Source organism: Aphelocoma coerulescens, assembly GCF_041296385.1.
Source record: "Aphelocoma coerulescens isolate FSJ_1873_10779 chromosome W unlocalized genomic scaffold, UR_Acoe_1.0 ChrW_unloc_scaf_2, whole genome shotgun sequence".
NCBI classification, from domain to species: Eukaryota; Metazoa; Chordata; class Aves; order Passeriformes; family Corvidae; genus Aphelocoma; species Aphelocoma coerulescens.
The window spans coordinates 6702525-6726257 of NW_027184081.1; positions in this window are offsets into that span (position 1 = coordinate 6702525).

Below are 23733 nucleotides of genomic sequence, written 5' to 3' on the forward strand. Positions count from 1 at the left end.
TCAATTCTCTAAGGGGTACCATGCCTCCAAAGGACTTGCTTTTCAAGGCCCAGGATGGTGTTCCGGGCAGTAGCGTGAGGCACAGGGTAGGTCTCCAGCCATCCTGTGGTGGCTTCTACCATTGTGAGCACATAGCGCTTGCCTTGGCATGTTTGAGGCAGTGTGATGTAATCAATCTGCCAGGCCTCTCCATACTTGTATTTGGACCACCGCCCACCATACCACAGGGGCTTCACCCACTTGGCCTGCTGGATCGCAGCGCATGTCTCACAATCATGGATCACCTGGGAGATACTGTCCATGGTTAGATCCACCCCTCGGTCTCATGCCCACTTATAGGTGGCATCTCTGCCCTGATGGCCTGAGGCATCATGGGCCCATCGAGCTAGGAACAACTCTCCTTTATCTTGCCAATCCAAGTCTATCTGGGACACCTCTATTTTCACAGCCTGATTTACCTGCATGTTGTTACGATGTTCTTCATTAGCCCGGCTCTTGGGGATGTGAGCATCTACATGACGGACCTTCACGGATAGCTTCTCTACCCGAGTGGCAATGTCTTTCCACTCCTCAGCAGCCCAGATTGGTTTACCTCTGTGCTGCCAGTTTGCCTTATTCCACCTTTCTAGCCAACCCCACAGAGCATTGGCTACCATCCATGAATCAGTGTAGAGGTAGAGCTTTGGCCACTTCTCTCTTTCAGCTATGTCCAGAGCTAATTGAACGGCTTTGAGCTCAGCAAATTGGGTCAATCCACCTTCTCCTTCAGTAGCCTGTGCAACTTGTCGTGTGGGGCTCCGTACAACAGCTTTCCATTTCCGGCTAGCGCCTAGAATTCGGCAGGAACCATCAGTGAAGAGGGCATAACGTCTTTCAGTCTCCGGTAGCTTGTTATATGGTGGGGCTTCTTCGGCACGCGTCACCTGCACCTCTTCTTCTTCAGAAGATAACCCAAAAGTTTCACCTTCCGGCCAGTTCATAATTATTTCCAAGATCCCAGAGCGACTTGGGTTTCCAATTCGGGCGCGCTGCGTGATGAGGGCGATCCATTTGCTCCAAGTAGCGTCGGTGGTGTGATGCATGGAGGGAACCTTTCCTTTGAACATCCACCCCAGCACCGGTAGTCGGGGTGCCAGGAGGAGTTGTGCCTCTGTGCCGATTACTTCTGAGGCAGCTTGGACTCCTTCATAAGCTGCCTAGATTTCTTTCTCTGTAGGAGTGTAGTTGGCTTCAGATCCTCTGTAGCTTCGGCTCCAGAATCCCAGTGGTCGGCCACTGTGGGAGACAGAGGAGTAGAAACTCCTGCAATTAAAGGAAGCTTTGATTTACAACCCTGGAAGAGACTAGGTCTGGCTTAATTGACAGAGATTTGTGGACTTTAAGCAACAGGATTACAAACTTGTGTTCCTATCATTATAAGTAAAATTGTACACTGGGTGTTTTGGTGAAGGGTTTTAAAATATAATAGTGTGATTTTATATAGTTTAAGTTAAGAATTTAGATGGTATAAGAGAGACAACTGTGTGTACGTGACATGAGAAGTTATTGGTCAAGACATAGCTGCACTGCAGTGAGAAGTGCCACAGGTGATAGGTCATAAATCTAAACCAAAGTGTCGTTTTAAGTATCTATTGGATTAGAAAGTTATAAATTACGATGTAACCCTAAATCTTGGGACTAGTCGCCATTACTCGGAGGTGTTGTAAAATCTCACGCCTCGACTGATGCGTTTGTTATTTTAAACAATAAATTCATGTAGTTGCATAGTCCCATCCCTAGTTATTTTCCTCCGACATGTGAAAGCACGAGAAACGGACAGGTGGTTCCCAGTGTGCGGCGGGTTTACGGCGCAGAGGTCGGAGTAGGATGAAGAGGATTACCCCGGTCAACGTGAGTTAGCCGAACCCTGAAACGAAGGGTGATCCGGCGGGAGCTAAAGCTGAAAGGAAGCTTAACGGAGTGTCGCGGGTCAATTTCTCCCAAGCGCGCCAGTAGGAAAACTGTCTTCAACGTTGAGTGAAGGCAGGGGCCGGGGAGGTAAAGAGATGGGTGAGAATATTTCAAAAGAACAGAGGGATGTTTATAATAAGTTAGATGCCTTGCTGAAGTTACAGTCTGAGCCTCTTCCCAGCAAAGAAGTGAAAGATTTATTGCTTTGGGTTTTCCTTAATTGCCCTGACATTGACTTTGAACTTCTTCTTACTAAATCAGTTTGGGATGATATTGATACTAGACTTTACGATCTCGCTTCAAAACGCGATAAGGCTGCAGCTATGTTAATCCCTGCTTGCCGGGTGGTGATAGAATTGTTGAACAGCTCAGTGATTAATGGCGGCTCCGAAATTTTTACTGCGCCACGGGCTCCCTCGCAGTCGCCCCCTCCGGCCACTTGTGATATTGCACCCGAAAGGGGGGGTGGTGAAGAAAAGAGGGGGGAGCCCTCGGAAGTGACGTATCGTGCCGGAGGGCGGGAGGCCCCAGAAATTACATCTCAGGAAATGACATCTTCAGAAGTGATGAAAGCAAAGATGGATGCCCCCATGACATCTCGGAGGGTTGCCGGTAGCACAGCAGATGTGCAAACTCAGGATGAGTGTTTACCATCTGTAAACTGAGGGTGCAAAATCAGGATCCTTTTACGGCATCTCCTCCAGGAGGCAGTTTTAACCTCCTTGACTTTTGAGGAAGTGACATAAGGTTTTACCCATTTCCCTGGGATCCACCTCAGTCCTTGAGGGGTAGATACACTGGCATACCCATGTCCCCAAGTCACAAGTTTGTATGGTCCTTGGATTTTTTGAGTCTCTGGGTCCCGGATCAGGACTTCTGGATTTTCCTTCAGTTTCTGTCTCCCGTTGTTCTGGAAATGACAATAGATGGGAGGGTTTGGATCCTCAAAGGTACCATTCAGGAAGTTTATGGTAAAGAATGCTTTGCTGAGTCTGAGGACAGGTGAGTTGAGTTTAGTGGTCCCTGATTGTTGTAGCAGCATTCGCTTGAGGGTTTGATGGGCACGTTCAACAATGCCTTGTCCAGTTGGGGAGTGAGGAATACCTGTAACATGTTGGAATCCCCACTGCTGATGAAAGTTTTTAAACTCCTGAGAGGTGTAGAGGTGTAGGCAGGCCCATTATCAGTTTTTATCTCCTCCAGTATATTGAGAACAGCAAAAGCTTGGACGAGATGTTTTTCAACGTCCTTAGCCTTTTCACCTGCATGTGCAGAAGCATACATAGCACCAGAGAAGGTATCAATAGAAACATGAACGTATTTTAATCTCTCAAATTCAGGGAAATGTGTGACATCCATCTGCCACACTTCACTGCTATTAATGCCTCTGGGATTGACCCCCATGCCCAGTGATGGAAGCTGTAGCTTCTGGCAGTTGGGACATGTTGCCACTATTGCTTTTGCCTGCGTCCGAGATAGATGAAACATATGGATAAGAGCAGGAATAATTTGATTGTACATGGCATGGCTCAATTTTGCCTGTTCAAAAACTTGGGGGAGCTTTGGTAAGTCGGCTGATAGAACTATGTCTGCTGGCATAGCCAGAGCATCAGCTCTACGATTACCTTCCACAATAAATCCGGGCAGGTTTGTATGTGACCTCACATGCATGACAAAATAGGGGTGCTCTCAGTGGGAAACCAGATAAATTAATTTTGAGAGCAAATCATAAGTTTTTTTGTTTGAGACTTCTTTTAGGAGAGCATGCTCATCTCTAACAGTTACTCCAGCTACATATGCTGAGTCGGTGACCAAATTAAAGGGTTCTTTGAACCTCTCAAATGCTCTAACGACAGCTGCTAGTTCAGCTACTTGTGGTGATTCCTGGATTACCTTGATGTCAGATTCCCACTTTTGTGTCTTTGGATTTTTCCAAGTGATTACGGACCTTTTACTTTTTCCCAAGCCATCGGTAAAAATGGTAATCACATCAAGGGGTTTTCTACTTTTAATCTCTCGAGGGAGGAAAGAGAAGGCTAGATTAAACATGTTATGTTTTGGGTAATGATTGGAGATTTGACCTGAGTAACTATCTAATGCAAATTGTAAATTTATATTATTTTGAAGTAGGTGATCAAATGTGTCTGTTGTTACAGGTAAGTAGATGCATGCAAAGTCACATCCTGCCAGGTTGCAGAGCCTTGCTCTACCCTTCATGATAATTTTTGCCATTAGTTCTTGTGGCTGTGTGATGATTTTAGGCGGTTGGAGTGGAAGGAATACCCATTCAATTATGATGAGATGGTCCTTCTGCTCTTTGTCCCACTGAAATATGAGGCCGTGAAAGCGTGGTACCTTCCCTAGAATGACAAGCTTAAAGGGTAGGGCTGATACCTGTGTGCTTGTCTGGTGGAAATGAGCTTTTGTATCTTTTTGAGAGACTGCCTTGCCTCTTCTGTCAGGGATCTAGGGGATGCTGGACCGCTGTCCCCTTGCAGCAGGTTTGCAATAGCGATGCGATGAAGATTTTTTGCCTTTTCTTTTATACCCCTGTTATACCTTTTTACAACTTCTGTATTCTCAGTGCTCTTTCCCTACATTCTTGGACTTGTTTGTCAAGCTAAGAGACAAAACATTTTAGAAGCTTCGTAGCCAGAGATCAGTGTGCCCCAGACCCCAAGGTCCTCTCCAGAACACATTCTGTAAACTAAGATAGAACCATCCAGGGGACAGTTCCTTGGGGAGGGGGGCTCACTTGAGCCTCTCATTGGGGAATCTTGGATAGATATGCTAATTAGTAAAACCTATAAAATTATACCTGATCTTTTGGGGCATATTTGGCGGGGTGCATTTCGATGCATTCAACCTGGACGTGTGCACCTAAAGATCCTTAAAATAAATACCAAGATAAAATCCCTTTTCCCCTTCTAACCGTGTATGACTCTTGATTTTAAGACCAGGAAAAGGCATCAGTTCCTGGCGACCACGAAGGGACCCTAACGACCTTGAAACTCGCAGTCTTGGGTTGGAACACATCTTGCTCTGCCCCTCTCTTTGCCGGCAAATTACAGAGGGGCCGGAGCCAAAATCTAAGACTGTGATCAGGACTTTAGGACCCAGCATGGAAAGGCAGAAGCACGGAAAGAGGTGAGTGAAAAGGGGATCGATATTACCGAGATTGTGCTAGCATTAGGGAAGGAGATCTCCGAGGGGGTTGGAAAGGTTGGGGGCAGAGAAGCCCACAAAAGGGGAAAGCTTAACCTTTTCCCCTGAAAACTGTTGAAAGGAGGGGACGCCCTCCGTGGAGTCCAAAAGAGCTCAGAGGCTGCACCCTAAGCAGTCGCAGGAGTGGCTCAGAGGTTGGTTGGTTGGTTGGTTGGTTGGGACGTCAGGAGATTGAGGGTTCGAATCCTATAGAGACCAGATTTTCGCGCACGTGCTTTTACTGTTTGCTAAAACTAGTTGCATTTTAGTATTTTAAAGTGCTGCTTTGAAGTGTTTGTGTAGTTACCTAGATAAACTGCCCAGGAAGACAAAATTCCGAGGCCAAATTGCAGGCTGAATTCCAGAGTTAAAAGCTTCCCTCTGGCAGAGTTTTTCTGTCTGTGAGCAAACATGGGTGGTGTGTTTTCAGATGAAAATGAAAGAATCCCTCCTAACAGGCCATTAGTGTTGATAATAAAACACTGGAAATGGCTGTCAGGGTGAAAAACTACTTTGGCCATCTGAGAATTGATCAGACTTTTAAAGTTGGCCGACTTAAAAATTAAGTCAAGGAAATTGGCCTCGCTATGGGAGTTTGGAAAGTAACATCATTACTGACCTGATGGTAGAATTGAGATCATTACGTAGGTTTGATGAACTAAGATATGCAGAACTTTTTGCTATGTATCTGAACAGGGAAGAAGCATATGTAGTAGACAAAAGTAATATGGAAATGACGTTGAGGAGGAGAAAGGGAAAGAAGAAGCTGCAACAAGCTTGCTCGTATACTAATACGGACAGAGAAATCGATATGACAGATCTAGATATGGTGGGCCCAACTTTGCGTGATGGGGGGGTCTCCCCACCCTGTTCAACCGCCGGGGCAGCCCGCACAGGTGGGGGTGGGGGCAGAAGTTGGAGGGGAAGGGGCTCCACCGCCTCCACTGCTGTCCGAGCGGTGGGGGGAAGGGAGCCAGCAGCCAGCTCCAAGCCAGAGGAGTGGTGCGGAGCTTCCCCGCCCCCAGACTTGTCAGGGGAGGAGGGCGGGCATGAAGGTGGGAGAGATCCGGGTATGCCACCGCCCCCTGACCACCCCAGAGGCGGAGAAGGGGCAGGTATGCCACTGTCCCCTGACTTTTCCAGAGGCAGAGAAGGGGTGGACTGGCCATTGCCCCCTGACCACCCTAGAGGTGGAGAAAGTGCAGACTGGCCACTGCCCCCGACCTTTCCAGAGGCAGAGATGGGGAAGGGGGAGGGGAAGGGGCAGGCTGGCTGCCTCTTCCCTAGTACCCCAAACACGGAAGTGAAGGCAGAAATGGACATGGGCAATTGCGGCGGCATTCCCCAATACAGAGAACCGCAAGTTTCCGAGCCAGAGACAGGAGCAGACGCTCTCTCTCCCCACCCTGCGGCCCAGCCAATGTTAAAGCTGAGGGCAGACAGGATGGCCCCAACCCAGGCGGCTCTTACAGAGCTAGGGACGGGAGAACCTGCTTGCAGCCCCTGCCTCCCTACCCCTCCACTGCTGCAAAAAGCGAGACAGTTCCTGATCAACATTCTGCTGGAACAATCTTTAAAACCAAGGAAACAATTTCAATCAAATGTGAATGGGATGATTCTGATACAGATGGTTCTCACGGGGAGGGTGGTAGAAGAAGGGGCAGGATAGCCCGAGAAGCTATGAAAGCAGTCAGTCCTATTGCTAAACACACAAGGTCCAAAGCAGGTAGAGGGGGTGAGGAAGAACTTGCATTAGAAGCACCCCTGAGACAGGTTGTGGGAAATCAAAGAGTGATTTATATAAGGACACCGTTTTCCCTTGGAGAATTATAGCAGTGGAAAAACTCAATTGGGAAGTACAGGGACAACCCAGAGAGAGTAGCTCTGTGTGTAGAAATAGCCATAAAAACCCAAAACCCAGATTGGGGTGAGCTAAATGTTATGCTAGATGAATTATTGGATAAAACAGAGAGACAAATGGTCAACAAAGCTGCTATATCTGCTATAGAAACTCAAATTGCAACTGGGCGTCTCCAAGGGTCAGTTAATGACATCTATCCCCTAGCGAACCCTAGCTGGGATCCCAATGTCCCAGAACAGATGGAAAACCTGAAGCGATACCAGAAATGGGTGGTCGTTGGGTTAAAATGTGCCGTTCCTAAAGCAGTGAATTGGGCTAGATTATATGAGATCAAACAAAATCCAAATGAGACCCCCAGGGTTTCTAAATAGGCTCAAGGAGGCTGCACAGAAATACACTACCTTAGACCCTGACTCACCTGAGCAGCAGATCCACCTTGCCTACCTTTTTATAGGTCAATCTGCTAATGACATAAAGAAAAAGCTGCAAAAGATAGGTAAGCCACGGGACATAAGTAAATTGTTGAATGTAGCCTGGAAGGCATACCAGAACAGAGACTTAGCAGACAAAGATAAACATCATAAACTGCCTTTGTGTCCTCTGGGAACAGTTCCCACTCAGCCCGGTCAGCTCGGGACACAGAAGGCTGCGGGGGCCAGCCTCTGATATCGGAGGGATCAGAGGTCTGGCTCGTGGGTCCTTCCAAGGGACCGCGGCAATGAAGGCAGACGGCGGAGGAAAGGGGGCAGGCTCAGAGTTGGGTTAAATCCAGAAAGTTTATTGGTCCTCCGAACGGGGGGACCTCAACTACCAGGGGTGCCCAACTCTGCGCACCTGCCGATCTCGTGCAGGGGATTTTATGAGGAGGGGGGAGAGATGGGGGGGGGGGGGGGGTACAGATCAACCAACCAGGGAAGGGAAGGGTGCGGTGTTACAGTGGGGATACTGTAACACCTATATCAAACCAGGAGTCCCGTGGAAAAGAAATATATACGGACCGATTCTTGGTAGATGTTTCAGAGATGTTTATTTCCCCAGCCGCATGGCCTGGGCTCTGCCGAGGAACTGTTACAGTCAGGACCCGAACTCCTTTGCCCGCGCAGGGAACACAAAACAACCAATGGGGAACTAGGCTGACCAGGGGCAGGGAAACCCCGTGCCTCCCTCAGGGCTCCCAGGGCTACATGGCGGGGGAGGGACCCCGACATTTCACCCGTTTTATTTTAATAAAAGGAGAATGAAGACAACTGGATAAACATAACAAGAACAGTTTCAAAACAAAACAAGCCACCCTCTTGAGTCTTTAAATGTCCAAACAGGTTCTGTGGAACATCTTAGGGCTGACAGAAGGGAGACAGAACTCTCTGAGCATGCTTTGTGGGGAAACTGAGGCAGGAGAGAGTTCAATCTCCTCCCTCCCCCTTTTTCATCCCCCCATCGGCATCGGAGAGGGATTTTTGGGGAAACAATTGGCAAAGGCAGGGTTTTGTGAGGGAAACCATGGATGAAAAAACGGATTGGGAATACACTGGGGGTAATAGGACATAGGGTAAAAGGGAAAGGTGGGATTAGGAAAGGGAGACTGTAGGGGGGGTTTACAATGGAGATATTGTCTAACATGACTACGATTTTTTGCATATATACTGCCTTTTACAGGAACACCATCAGGCCCAGTGACCTGCGATGTTTGTAACCCTTTTCTACCTTGCATGATTTTGAATTCCACCACTTCTCCATCTCCCAAGCTTGGGATGCATTTTTCAGGGTTATTCTTTTTAATAGCAGTTCTATGCACGAATATGTCTTGCTGGTTATCACATCTTGTTATAAAACCATAATTTTGTTTAACATTATACCATTTCACTGTCCCTGAGATCTTAGCTACTATGGTCTTTTCCTTTTTCCGAGTGGCTGCTGTTTTCTGTCTCGCTGTGTCTTTGCTCTCTCTTTCGGTCGCTCCTGTGTTGGGATTGTCGGTGCTGCTGATTCCGGCACGCTTTTCCCAGGGTCGCGTTCGGGGCCGTGCGGGCCAGGCCGGGCTGCGCCGCTCCATTCTCCGTCTGTCGCCTCCTCTGCTCTCAGCTGCGTTGCCACTGCCACAGGCTGCGCCCACGTCTTGGCTGGGCCCCCAAGTGATGACCCCCCCGTGCCCTGCTCTAGCGCGCGTTTCGGCTGGGCACGGCTTCGCTCCACTGCCCGCGTGCCGCCCCTCTCGTTCGGGCGCTCACGGGGCTCGCTCCACCATGCGCTGGGCGGGGCCGGGCAGGCACTGCCGGGTCCCGCCGCTCCCGCCACGCCTCACTCTGCTGCCGACACTGCGACCCGCGTGGTTCCGCCCGCGCACGGGAACCGTCTCACTGCTGCTCGCAGAGCGCTCAATGCACGTGGCCGAGGCCGCACCGTACCTGAGCCAGGCTTCCCTTCACCAGGACACAGCTGTCATTGCTCAACAGTCTCGGTTATTAAATAATATTCACGAAAATATTCTTCCATCGGCATATATTTTGACTCAAATATTAACTGGGTCCAAACGGTCTTCCAAAAGCTCTTGGTAAGAATTAAATCCCAAGAAACATAGAAAAAGTTCTTAAACAACCATGCCAGGAAGTGTTTCAGTTCTTTCTGAGCTTGAATCAAGCTAAAATTTACAAACCGTTGTTCGAGAATCATTTTAAGTTTAAGATAAATGTCCATATGAGGCTCTGAAAGCCAAGAGTCTTCCCACGGTTCCTCCATAGTTTAGATATGGAATAGCAAAACAAAACCAAGAAGAGGAATCCAAAGTTTCCAGGGTTTACTCACACAAATCAGTCGCTTAGGGATCGGGGATCGTTCTGCCCGCATTCTCCCACCATTTGTTGCAGTGGGGATACTGTAACACCTATATCAAACCAGGAGTCCCGTGGAAAAGAAATATATACGGACGGATTCTTGCTAGATGTTTCAGAGATGTTTATTTCCCCAGCCGCATGGCCGGGGCTCTGCCGAGGAACTGTTACAGTCAGGACCCGAACTCCTTTGCCCGTGCAGGGAACACAAAACAACCAATGGGGAACGAGGCTGACCAGGGGCAGGGAAACCCCGTGCCTCCCTCAGGGCTCTCAGGGCTACATGGCGGGGGAGGGACCCCGACAGTGCGGCAAACAGAACGAGGGACACATAAGGGAACCAACTGTAACAGGGGAAGGGAGGGACTTCTTTCCCAGGACCAGTCACCTGGCCCCCTGGCTAGAACTTTCCAGAAGCCTGGGAGGGGTGCCAGAGTGACAGACAGGGTCCTGGGAGGAGACATAATTGTCATATAGGGTGATTTTAATAAAACAGGGGGCGCGCCAACTGGGGTACACCAAACTTAAGGAACATAGAGGGGAGACCTGGACTGAACCAAAGCAAACAAACTCCCACAGTTAAGCCTCCTTTTTTTTTTTTTTTTTTAAGGTGACATGAATTCAGGTTGGGGACAGTGCTCTGAGTCTGGGTACAGGTCCCCGAACCACGTCATCTCCGGGGCCATAGGCTCGAATTCAAAGTCTTTGGGGAGCTCTGCTTGGTTGATTTCTGCAGGGGAGGATGCACTCATAATCATGTTGGTTAGCAGTTTTTTTCAGCAGTCCAAACACAATTATGACAACTAAGAGAACAAAAAACAATATCAGTCCAGTTCGGAGAATGGATCTAGTCCACCTGGTTAATCCCCATCCGCTGAAGATGACGGCACAGGACTCATCTCTGATGTCTCCAAACTAAAACAAAACTTAGAAAAATGAGGTTGAAACTGGGGATAACAACTGGGATAAACTTGGGGCTCGGGGCTCAGAGAGGCACACAACTAACCTACCCCGGTCTTGGGGGCTATTTGATCTCCCTTCCTGACGATCTGGGAGATACACGGTTTCACCCACTTTGATGGGATCCACCTAGGGCCCTCGGGGGTGGATACACATGCGTACCCTTTCCCCCAGGTAACCAACTCATAGGGCCCTTGTATCTCCCTAGTCTCCGGGTTTTTAACCCACACCGGAGGCCTTTCTTTCACTTGCAACTGCTGAGACCGCCCAAAGTGCCGCACAATTGGAGGGTTCAGGTTCTCAAAGGCACAGTTGAAGAAATTCAGGGTGAACAATGCCTTTGAGAGCCTGACAGCAGGTGACTCTAGCTTTTTGGAGGAGCACTGGCGCTGGAGCATTCTTTTGATGTTTTGGTGGGCCCTCTCTACAATGGCTTGACCTGTCGGGGAATAGGGGATGCCAGTCTTGTGTTCTATTCCCCATTGCTGCAGGAAGCTCCTGAACTCCTTGGAGGTATACGCTGGGCCATTGTCCGTTTTGATGACTTTGGGGATGCCCAGGGTAGCGAATGCCTGCACTAAGTGCTTTTGGACATTGCTAGCCTTTTCCCCTGTGTGGGCAGAGGCAAAAACTGCTCCTGAGAAGGTGTCAACTGACACATGTACGTACTTCATTCTGCCGAATGAAGTAACATGTGTCACGTCCATCTGCCACACTTCGCAGCTGTTAAGTCCACGGGGGTTTGCGCCAGTACTAATGGCAGGAAGAGCTAGCTGGTGGCATTCTGGACATGCAGCCACAATCGCCCTGGCCTGGTCCTGCTTTAGATTGAATTGACGAACCAGGGCCGGAGCGTTCTGATGGAACAGCTGATGGCTTATTTTGGCCTGCTCAAACACGTTTGGAGTCGGGGCCATCGCAGCTGGCGCAGCGAGGGCATCTGCCCTCCTGTTGCCTTCTGCGATGAACCCGGGCAGGTCCGTGTGTGACCTGACGTGCATCACGTAAAATGGTTGGTCTCGGTGGGAGACCAGATTTATTAACGTTGAGAGCAACTCATACAAGGCCATGTTGGAGACTTCACGCAAAATGGCGTGCTCGGCTCTGGATACTACCCCTGCAACATATGCAGAGTCTGTTACCAAATTTAGGGGTTCGGGGAACCTTTCGAAAGCCCTGACGACTGCGTCCAACTCAGCAACCTGAGGCGATCCTTCCACCTCTTTGATGTCAGCCTCCCACCACTGAGTTTGGGCATTTTTCCAAGGGGCCCCGGACGCGTCAGTAAAAACTGTCAAGGCCTTTAGAGGTTCCTTGCTCCGAACACTTATTGTATTTAACTCAAATTGGATTTCTGAATTGAAAATTTTGTGGGCTGGCCTATGCAAAGAAATTTGGCCTGTGTAGCCCTCCAGAGCAAACTGCAATGCTTCACAATCTCGAAGCAGACTCTCCAACATCGCCTTAGTAATTTGGCCCGTTTTTGTCCTAATTGGCACGTGGATGCAGTCGAAGTCACATCCTGATAACTCTCTGATCCGGATCCTAGCCTTCCGGATCAGTTCAGCCATCAGCGCTTGTGGCTGTGTCATCCTCTTGGACCGATGGTGACTGAGAAATACCCACTCTATAATTAAGAGGGGATCCCTCCGGTCCTGGTCCTTTTTGCTCTTCTTTTTGTTGTCTTCCCATTGGAAGACAACCCCATGCAAGTGTGGCAGATTACCCAGGATGATGAATTTGAATGGCAAGTCAGGCCTACACCTGCTTGCCTGCCTGGTGGACATTAGATGTTGCACCCTCTCCAGAGCTGTTTGGGCCTCTGGGGTGAGTGTCCGGGGAGAACTAAGCTCCTCTCCCCCTTTTAGTAAATCAAAAAGGGGGGCTAGGTCTTCGGTGGACAGACCCAGCCACGGCCTCACCCAATTTAAAGACCCACACAGCTGGTGGACATCTGCCAGAGTCTTGATGTTAGTATTAATAGCCAATTTCTGGGGCACAATGGTCCGCTTTGTAATTTCTAGGCCCAGGTACTTCCAAGGTGGCATCCGTTGAATCTTTCCCTCTTGGAGCTCGAACCCTGCAGCAACCAATGCATTGATTGTCAGGTCGAGCACACTGGCAAGCATGTCATTGTCGGGGCACACACGAGGACATCATCCATATAATGGAAGATGATGGCCTCTTTTGCTGCTGCGCGAACTGGGGCAAGCAAGGAAGAGACATACCATTGGCAGATGGTCGGGCTGTTCTTCATACCCTGTGGCAACACCTTTCAATGGTATCTTTTCCTTGGGGCTTCTCGACTGATAACAGGAATCGAGAAGGCAAAACGCGGGGCATCGTCAGGGTGCAGGGGAATTTGGAAAAAGCAGTCTTTAATATCAATTACTGCCAGATTCCAATTTTGAGGGAGCATCGTTGGGGATGGCATCCCTGGTTGGAGAGAGCCCATGTCTTCTATAACATTGTTAATTTGACGAAGGTCCTGGAGGAGCCGCCATTTGTCTTTGTTAGGCTTTTTGATAACAAAGACAGGGGAATTCCAGGGGCTGTTGGATTCCACGATATTCCCCTTTTCAAGTTGCTCCTCCACGAGCTTCTCGAGCGCCTTCAACTTCTCACCATAGAGCGACCACTGTTCTACCCAAATGGGGTGATCAGTTTTCCAATTTAGTTTTTGAGTAGGGCGCTCTTCAGTGGCCGTAACCCAAAAATTTTTCGGGGGGTCAGGTAGGTCAATTGTGACTCCCCACTGCTGCATGAGGTCTCTCCCCAAGAGGGGTTCTTTGTAGTCTAATACGAACGGACGTATGTTTGCCAATTGTCCGCTCGGTCCCTTAATTTGCACGATGCTCTTTGACTGGCCAATTGAATGCCCCCAACACCTTGCACGTGTCCAGCCACGTTCTGCAATTCCCAATGTGACGGCCATTCCCGTGTGGGAATGATCGTCACATCTGCCCCTGTGTCCAGAAGCCCTCTGAGGTGTAGGACTTCCTCCCCTCTGTTGATCTCGCAGCCTACCCGAGGCTTCTCTGTCTCTATAACATGTGTGGCACACACCGTTGGGGGTGGCCTTTCCACAGGGATAGCCTGGGCGACTGTCTGCCCTCTGGGCAGGAACAGAGGTGGGTGGACACAGCGCAGCCAGAGAACGGGTCCTTCGGGACCAGATGTCATTAGTCCCGGAGCGACTTCGATCTCTTGTGGTGTGCAGGTAACACTTCCAACTATGACATACCTGTCAGGGCCTTGGTCTCCTGCCCACAGCTCACCACCAGTGCTTACCGGTGCAGTATGCCACTCTTTGGTCTTTAGGTGGAGCGGTGTCAACAGCTGCAACCTGAAAGAACCATCAGAAAAGGAAGTCAAGTCCGGTTTTAAAGTCATGTCCGATAGTTTTGCCTCTTTGAGGTCCCCCTCCCCCTCGCGTCCCGTCCCTTTTTTGTCTTCACGCGGGGCGGGCGCGCGCTCCCCATTCAGTTTTTTTGTTGCAGTTGGCCCTCCTGTCCCCCAGGTTGATGTCCCTTTTTAAATTGCTGGAAATGCCACTTGAGCGGGCAGTCCCTTGTCCAATTTCCAGGCTGGTCACATAGGAAGCAGGTGTTCCCGGCCTGCGGGGCTTGCTTTTGGCCATTTCCAGTTGGAGGTGGTTTGGTATTCGGGCCCGTGGTCCTCCTCTGGTCCGCTGCAGGGCGATGCGTTGCTGTTCCCACTGAGGCCATTCCTCTGGGCCGCTGTCTCTCCGAGCTGGTAGGTTGCAGGAGTGGTGCCTTTGCAGCGCAAACTTCTAACATAGTCTGTATGGTATGCGGGGGGTCCAGGGGGAGGCTCAGGATGGCTGCCTTGCATTGAGGGTTGGCATTCACCATAGCCATCTCTGCGATGACCTCTTCCCTGGCCGCCGGCTGCTTGACCTGCAACTCTACAGCCCGGGTTAGTCTCTCCACAAACTTTAAGAACGACTCAGTGGGTTGCTGCTGGACCTGCGAGTAAGATTCTACAGGCATATCAGGCCTCAGACCAAGGAATGCCTTACCGGCCGCTTCCTTGACCTGTTGCAGAACCTCCAAAGGCAAGCCTTGAGCCTGCTTCGGCGCCAGAGCCCAATCTCCTTCGTCGCTTAGATGGTCCAATGTAAATTCCGCATTGTCGGCATCAACGGCCGTATCAGAACCTTGCAAGAGCGCTGGAAGGAGCCTGTGGAGCTCCCTTTCCCATGCTGCCTTCCAGAGCAGAAACTCTGCTGAGGAAAGCAGGCATGAGAAAAGCTGACGCAGATCAAAGGGCGTCATTACCGCTCCGGAGAGATTTGCCTTTAAAAGGCCGCGAAAATATTCGCTTTCTCTCCCAAACTCCTTCTGCGCCTTGCAGAGTTCCTTTGTTGCTTGATGTGAGAGGGGTTCCCAGCTGACATGGGTTGTTCTTCCTCTCTGGGACCTCTGATAAAAAACCGGAGCGGCGGAGGGAATGGGATCCAGTTCCGGGTTCCGGTCCTCCGGCCCCCCCCCCTTCCGGCCAGACACCGTGGGAACCGGAAGGACAGGCGTGGGAACCGGAAGCAGGAAGTGGGTGGCAGCCAGGCATGGAGCCGCGATTTCTGGGGGCGGAGCACGGGGGCGCGCACTGGTGGCAGGTAGGAGGGGTAAGAGGGGTGGAACCAGCTTGGGAGTAGGAGGGGTCGGGGCGAAAGGGGTTGGGACTTGGGAGAAAGGGATTTCGGGTGGAAAAGCGTGGGGAAAAGCAAGAGGGGGTCCCTTCCACGTGGCTCCCGCCATCTTGTCCTCCTTGGGCAGGGAGGGCATTTTCTAAACTGTCTGGATCACTAAACCGAACTCGGGGTCTGATAACTGGGGAAGCCGGGGAACGGGATAAGCCTCAGGCAGTTTGGCCGGGACTGTCCGAGCGGGGACTCCGAGAACCCCAAGGAGAGCCAGGGAGATGGTGGCAGCCCTGCGCATCGCGGGTTGCTCTCCTCAGGATGCCCGTTTGAGGGGACACGGGTTCGGGAGACGGGTTAGGGGTAACAACTGGGGAATTCGGGGTTGTTCGTCCTTCCCTCTCCCTTTTTTTAGCTAACGCTGATCTAATTTGCAAGTACAGAAAGGAGAAATCTTTCTCTTTGGCAGAACTAGATTGCGCCAGCTTTTCTCCCGCGGCATTCCAAAAAGGAACGGTCAATACCGTATCCTGAGAGCACTGATGGAAGTGCAGAAACAGCCACCGAATAAACCGTTTTAAACATCCCTTTGAAAAACTTATCCCCCCACCCACAAGGAGTCCCGCAACTTGGAGAAATGCCCCTTTCTGTGCTGTGGAGAGTTTAGCGCCCATAGCACTGACAGCACAGCGTCTGGAGCTAAACTTCAAGCCTGGAACGCAGGTTTTCTCAAAAACCAACCGGAGACAAGCGAACCACGCTTGTTCCGGGGCTGCGCAGCCTACGTTCGGCTCTTCGAGAGCCGGGGACTGTCCTGGTCCCTCCGAAAGCCTTTACCGGCTTTGAGGCAAGTTTTCCCCCCCCCCAGGGAAAAATACTTACCTGACTGGCATCCAGGCACGCTCCAGGCGACCGATTCCTCCGCCGAGAACGATTTCGGGGCGCGGCGAAGCTACCGTCCTCACCCCCAGGAGCACAGCTCACTAAAACGGAGCGTGCTGCAGCTGGGGTAGCTTGACGTGCCGATGACGCACTTGCGGAAACAATCAGTCCCTTTGGTGGGGTCTGATGGAACGGGGAGCCCCACACTTGGGTGCCAAGGTCCGATGGAACGGGGAGCCCCACATTGGGCGCCTTGCTGCCTTTGTGTCCTCTGGGAACAGTTCCCACTCAGCCCGGTCAGCTCGGGACACAGAAGGCTGCGGGGGCCAGCCTCTGATATCGGAGGGATCAGAGGTCTGGCTCGTGGGTCCTTCCAAGGGACCGCGGCAATGAAGGCAGACGGCGGAGGAAAGGGGGCAGGCTCAGAGTTGGGTTAAATCCAGAAAGTTTATTGGTCCTCCGAACGGGGCGACCTCAACTACCAGGGGTGCCCAACTCTGCGCACCTGCCGATCTTGTGCAGGGGATTTTATGGGGGGCGGGGAGAGATGGGGGGGGGGGTACAGATCAACCAACCAGGGAAGGGAAGGGTGCGGCAAAGAGAACGAGGGACACATAAGGGAACCAACTGTAACAGGGGAAGGGAGGGACTTCTTTCCCAGGACCAGTCACCTGGCCCCCTGGCTAGAACTTTCCAGAAGCCTGGGAGGGGTGCCAGAGTGACAGACAGGGTCCTGGGAGGAGACATAACTGTCATATAGGGTGATTTAAATAAAACAGGGGGGGCGCCAACTGGGGTACACCAAACTTAAGGAAGATAGAGGGGAGACCTGGACTGAACCAAAGCAAACACCCTCCCACATCAAACCCCACTACAAGAAGAAGTATGATAAGGGAAAGTCATCTGACACATCAAAAAGGGGTCCCCCTTTTCCCCTATCTGAGGACCAATGTGCAATTTGCAAAAAACAGGGGCACTGGAAAAATGAGTGTCCATCACGAGCAGAAAAGAAGCCCCCCAGTTTCAGAACTAACTGTAAATACAGACTGACGGGGACTGAAGGTAACTACCCCAGCAGAGCCTTCGGTTGTAGCTAAGCTAGGGAATGATGATGTTGAATTTCTGGTTGATACAGGGGCAACGTATTCTGTGTTAAATACTTTAAAAAGTAAACTGAGTCAAGACACTGTGGATGTGATTGGTGCTTCAGGGGTAAGTGAAACAAGGTTTTTTCTCCAACCTTTAAAATTTAAATTGGGAAAACACTGGCTCACTCACCAGTTCCTGTATATGCCAAATTCCCCAATGCCATTATTGGGCAGAGATTTATTGGAAAAATTGGAAGCAGAAATTAAGTTTTTCAGGGAAGGGGGAGTGAAAGTTATAATCCCAGAATCTAAAATTATCGAAGCAGCTGCTATACTTGTACAGGAATGCGATGGAAAAATTTCCAAAGAAGTAGAAGAAGCTGTCATTCAAATAGTGTGGGCCAATGATTCTCCTGGGAGATCCAAAAAAGCTGAACCTCTGAGTATCAGACTCAAAGCAGGGGCTACACCAGTAAGGCAAAGACAATATCCTCTGAAATTTGAAGCTCGCAAGGGATTAGTACCTGTGATTGAAAAGTTTCTCAAACTTGGGTTGTTAGTGGAATGTGAATCCAGGTACAACACACCAATCTTGCCAGTAAAGAAAGCTGATGGTAAAAGCTACAGGTTGGTGCAGGATTTGAGGGAAATCAACAAGATAGCAGAGGACATACACCCAGCGGTAGCGAATCCTTACACACTTTTGACAACACTAACAAATGAATTAGGATGGTTCACTGTTTTAGATCTCAAGGATACCTTTTTCTGCATTCCTGTGCATAAGAATAGCCAAGAACTCTTTGCTTTTGTGGGAGAATCCTGAAATGGGGAGAAGGACCCAGCTCACCTGGACAGTTTTACCACAAGGATTCAAAAACAGCCTGACCATATTCAGAAACCAGCTGTCAAAGGAGCTTGAGGACTGGAGGAAACAAGAACCAGGAGGAGCGGTTCTCCCGTATGTTGATGACATCTTGATAGCAGCCAAGACACGAGATGACTGTATTGAGATCACTGTCTGTTGAACTTTTTAGGCCAAAGTGGGTATCGGGTCTCGAAAGAGAAGGCACAGCTTGTCAGGGAAACAGTAGTATATCTGGGCCTGGAAATTTTCTGTGGACATCGACAACTCAGCAGAGAACGGAAGGAAGCCATCTGTCGGCTTCCAGAGCCCCATACCATAAGGAAGATGCAGGCCTTCCTGGGAATGGTAGGTTGGTGTCGCCTGTGGATATCAAACTACGGTATACTGGTGAGACCTTTAAATGAATTCCTTAAAGCAGCTGAAAAGGGGACAATTATGTGGACAGAGAATGCCAGGGCTGCATTTAAACAGCTGAAACATTCCTTGATGTCCGCCCCAGCTCTGGGGCTGCCGGACTTGACTAAACCTTTTGAACTCTTTACACATGAGTGACTGAATGTTGCTCTGGGGGTACTGGCACAGCCCCTTGGAGACCAGTGAAGAGCTGTTACATATTTCTCAAAGCAACTAGACAATGTAGCCCAGGGTTGGCCAGGATGCTTGAAAGCTGTGGTAGCAACAGTCCTTCTGATACAGGAGGCCCGTGAATTCACCCTTGGGCAAGACATTGTCATGTATGTACCCCATGCAGTGATAAATGTGCTGGAGCAAAAGGGGGGACACTGGCTCTCCCCTAGCAGGATGCTCAAATACCAGTCTGTGTTGTTAGAACAGGATGATGTTACTCTAAAGACAACTTCTGTCGTAAACCCTGCGATACTTTTATCATCCACGTTACTTGACTGTGTGCCTGAGCATGATTGTTTGCAGGCAATAGAGGAAACTTATTCCAGCAGACCAGACCTGAAAGATGTTCCTTTGAAGAATCCAGACTGGGAATTGTACACTGATGGGAGCAGCTTCATGAGAAAAGGTAGGAGGATGACCGGTTATGCCGTAACCACCTCAGATAAAATCATTGAGGCAAAAGCCTTGCCTCCAGATGTATCATCACAGAAAGCTGAACTCATTGCACTAACAAGAGCTCTAGAACTCAGCAAGGGGAAGAAGGTGAACATATGGACTGATTCCAAATATGCCTTCAGTGTTGTGCATGCCCATGGAGCTATTTGGAAGGAATGTGGCCTGCTGACTGCTCAAGGTAATGAGGTTAAGCATGCTAAACAAATTCTTGCACTTTTACAGAGCATTTGGAAGCCTACGGAAGTAGCTATCATGCACTGGAAGGGTCATCAAAAAGGGAAAACAGCCCCCGAACTGGGAAATCATTTTGCTGATGAAACAGCCAGGGGGATTGCAGAAAAAGGCATTTTTGCAGTGGTACCACAGAAAGAGATGGATTTGTCATCATTTACCCCAAAATATGATCAGAGGGATCACAAATTAGTTAAGTTCCTTAAGGCTGAAATCAAAGAAGGTGGGTGGGCTGTTACCCCAGTAGGACAAGTCATAGTTCCACCCCTGATCCTTCAGGAAATAGCCCAACGAGAGCATGAAAGTACCCATTGGGGAACAGAAAATCTTTTAAAACATTTGAGGAAAGTAGTGATAGGGAGCGGAATGACTGATATTGTACAATCTGTAACAAGCAAGTGTGAAACCTGCTGTAAAAACAACCCTGACACAAGCAGGAGAGTTGTGTTAGGAGTGACAAAGACAGGAGATCTCCTGGGAGATTATTGGCAAATAGATTTTGCTGAGATGCCACGCAAAGAGGGATGCAGGTATATACTGGTACTGGTTGACACCTTCAGTAGATGGCCTGAGGCTGACCCCTGTTGCACCAACACAGCAAAAGAAGTAGCGAAAGCTTTGCTCAATCATATAATACCAAGATTTGGGGTTCCTTTGGGAAAGTCATCAGATAAGGGACCACATTTTGTTGCAACAGTGGTTGGGGAAGTTAGCAGGATTTTGGGACTTACCTGGGATCTGCACACACCATACAGGCCCCAGGCAAGTAGCAAAGTTGAATGCATAACCGGGACCCTGAAAACCCAGATTTGCAAGATTTGTCAAGAGACATCCATGACAAGGGTTCAAGCCCTGCCTATAGCCTTGCTGAGAGTCTGCATACAGCCAAGGCGAAGGGACAACATCAGTCCCAATGAAATATTATATGGCAGGCCATACCAGGTTCCACATATCCCAGGGGAAATTCATATATGAGATAAAAATTATTTGCAAAAGTATTTAGTAGCTCTGAGTTCCACTTTGCAGAAACTCCCGAGATACGTCGTGTTATCCAAACCAATAGGATTGGACACACCTGCTCATCCATTCCAGCCTGGAGACTGGGTCTACATCAAGTGGTGGGGCAGCGACCTCTTTCAAGCCAAGTGGAAGGGACCATTCCAAGTTTTGCTGACCACTTTTACTGCGGTCAAGGTTGCTGGCAAGGGACCGTGGATTCACTACTCCAGGGTGAAGAAAGCTTCTGCTCCCAAAATCACCAAGAAGACAGAGACTGATACAAATCAGAAAGATGCAGTTTAAACTGTTTTTTACATGTTTGCTGTTTGCCCAACTGGTAACCATGGTTCAAGGTTCACCCCATGATTTGCATAAGACTGTGGTCCAAAATGTGTCCAAAATTCTTAATAAGAGCGATTGCTGGATCTGTACTCAGTTACCACCTCTAGATGGGAAGGGTCACTGGTCATTGATTGGCATTTTAATGGAAGAGAACCACACTGAAACGTGGGAACCAATGAATAGCACCCTTCTGCCCCCCATTACCCTGAGTGGCCCGGTAGAGTGTGCAAACTATAAGGTTCCTTGTGCAATTGTAAACGCCACAGGAAAAGCCATTCTTCCTTCATATTGTCATCAGACCCATTTCAGGGAAATAATAGACCCAAGAATTGCGAAAAGATGAAATTAACAGGGTGGAGACTGGCTCAGCCATTTGGAACGGGGTTGTATTGGATATGTGGTGATAAGGCCTGGAAAGTTATGCCTGTGAACAAAGACCAGGCTTGTGCTATTGGGGCTGTAGTCCCAAATATAACAATATTTGACCATCTTGAAAAACCACATGAGAGGAGAAAAAGATCTCTTAATCCCCTCATTGAACGTCCCACACTTTTCCATAGCATAATCAGAGCCCTTGTACCCGCTTACGGAGTAGTTGAACTGGAGAGAGCAATTGTAAACATCTTGGCTGTCATTGAACATATTGAGCAGCATACTGCAGATGCAATTTCAGCCTTACAGGAAGAAGTTGACAGTCTGTCCCGTGCAGTTATGCAAAACAGGATAGCTCTCAATTTCATACTTGCTGAGCAAGGAGGTGTATGTGCTATTGACAATACCACTTGTTGTTCTTATGTGGACCAAAATGGAAGAATTAAGGAAGATTTAGATGAAATTTGGAAGGGAACTCAAATTCTACATGAAGTACCTTCTAGAAATAACACCTAAAAATTTGATCATATTTTTGATACCCTCACCTCATGGTTACCAAACTGGGCCTGGGTAAAAGAAATATTCATAATAGCTGTGATTGTACTTATTATCTGTGGAATTGCCTGTAGGGCAGCCGGTTGTGTAAACCGGTTCTGCAGGTAAAGAATAGAGTAGAGACTAGACAAGGTAGAGTTTTGTTAGTCTCTAAAATGGGGAAAATGATGCCATGAAGATTTTTTTCCTTTTTTTTTATACCCCTGTTATACCTTTTATACAACTTCTGTATACCTAGTGCTCTTTCCCTACATTCTTGGACTTGTTTGTCAAGCTAAGAGACTAAACATTTTAGAAGCTTAGTAGCTAAGGATCAGTGTGCCCCAGACCCCAAGGTCCTCTGCAGAACACATTCTGTAAACTAAGATAGAACCATCCAGGGTAAGGGTCCTTGGGGAGAGGGGCTCACTTGAGTCTCTCATTGGGGAATCTTTGATAGATATGCTAATTAGTAAAACCTATAATGTTATACCCAATCTTTTGGGGCATATTCGGCAGGGTGCATTTTGATGCATATGACCTGGACGTGTACACCTAAGGATCCTTAAAATAAATACCAAGGTAAAATCCCTTTTCCCCTTCTAACCATGTATGACTTCTTATTTTAAGACCAGGAAAAGGCATCAATAGGAGCTACATCCTCTGAGGTGAGTCCTAACCAGTGTCTTAAATAAGTTCGTGTCCCAGAGATCTGTTGCACTTCCTCTAGTGTTTTTGGATTGTTATTAATGGTGACCGGTGTTGGGGTGATAGAGGTTTCTCTGATTTTGAGTCTGAGGTATTTCCAAGGGCTTGTAATCTGCATTTTTTCAGGTTGTAATTCAAAGCCCTTGGCCTCTAGGGCCTCAATCACCATGTTAAGTGTCTGCTCGAGATACTGATTATTGGGGGCACATACCAGCACATCATCCATGTAATGTAGGATGATGGCTTTCTCTGCTTTGGCAGGGATGGGAGATAGAATTTTAGCGATATACTCTTGGCAGAGAGTGTGGGAATTTTTCATACCTTGGGGAAGCACAAGCCACTGATAACGTTCCATGGGAGTTTCACAATTATTAGAGTGCACAGAAAATGCAAATCGAGGGGCATCTGCAGGTTGGAGTGGAATATGAAAGAAGCAATCTTTAATGTCAAGAACAGCTAAATGCCAATGTTGTGGGAGCATTGAAGGTGATGGCATACCTGGTTGAAGGGGTCCCATGTCTTCAATAACTTTATTGATTTCTCTAAGATCTTGGAGTAGCCTATATTTGTTCTTTCCCGGTTTTTGTATTAGAAACACAGGTGAATTCCAGGGGCTGTTAGTTGGTACAAGGTTCCCTTTAGCCAATTGTTCAGCTACTAATGTTTTGAGTGCCTCTAAGTTTTCCTTTTTTAGCGACCACTGGTTAACCCACACTGGTTCATCCATTTTCCAAGTTAGCTTTTGTGGTTGGAACTCTGCTCCAGCGGCTGCAAGGGAAAATTTTGATGCCTAGGGGTGATATCAATTTTTGTTCCCCACTGAGACATGGCATCCCTTCCCTACAGGGTGAATTTGGTGTCCAGGACATATGGACGAAGTGTCGCTATTTGTCCTTCAGGACCTTCAATTTGAATGGTGTTTCTGGATTGCTTTGCAATTTGGGTACCTCCAATCCCTTGTATGATACCCTGAGATTGCAATTCCCATTGTGCAGGCCACTTATCAAATGGAATGACAGACACATCAGCACCTGTGTCTATCATTCCCATTATACTGATTTTATGTGATCCGTGACGGAGCTTACATTCCACTACAGGTTTATTTTTTCCTAAAACCTCAGTCCAACAGATGGCTGGGATATGATCATCTGTGGGCAGGTATT